Below are 365 nucleotides of genomic sequence, written 5' to 3'. Positions count from 1 at the left end.
TGTTAGAAAGTAGTAAAGAGAGATTTTTTGATTCAAGCTTATTCTTTAAAACAGATGTTTGAAATAAATTATTTTAAGACTCTTGACACCAAACCAAATGCTGTTAAATTTTCATAGAGAAACAGTTATTCCACTTTACATTCTCTGCAGTCACATATGAGAGCTCTTATCTCACTAAACTTGTGCCATTGTTAAGTAGGTTTGTTTTTCCAATATTTGCCAATTTGAAAAGTAAAAAATAGCATCTTGTTTTAAATAAATTTGTTTCATCTTTACCACTGAGTTAGAAATGTTTCATACATTTCTTGTTAATATTTCTTCTCCTTTAAGGTACCTAATAGAGATGCTTGTCCATTTTTCACACA

Source organism: Orycteropus afer, unplaced genomic scaffold (assembly GCF_000298275.1).
Source record: "Orycteropus afer afer isolate SDZICR_OR568_19922 unplaced genomic scaffold, OryAfe1.0 scaffold00081, whole genome shotgun sequence".
Taxonomy (NCBI): Eukaryota; Metazoa; Chordata; class Mammalia; order Tubulidentata; family Orycteropodidae; genus Orycteropus; species Orycteropus afer.
The sequence above is the reverse complement of the archived record's forward strand: the minus strand, read 5'-3'. Positions refer to the sequence as shown.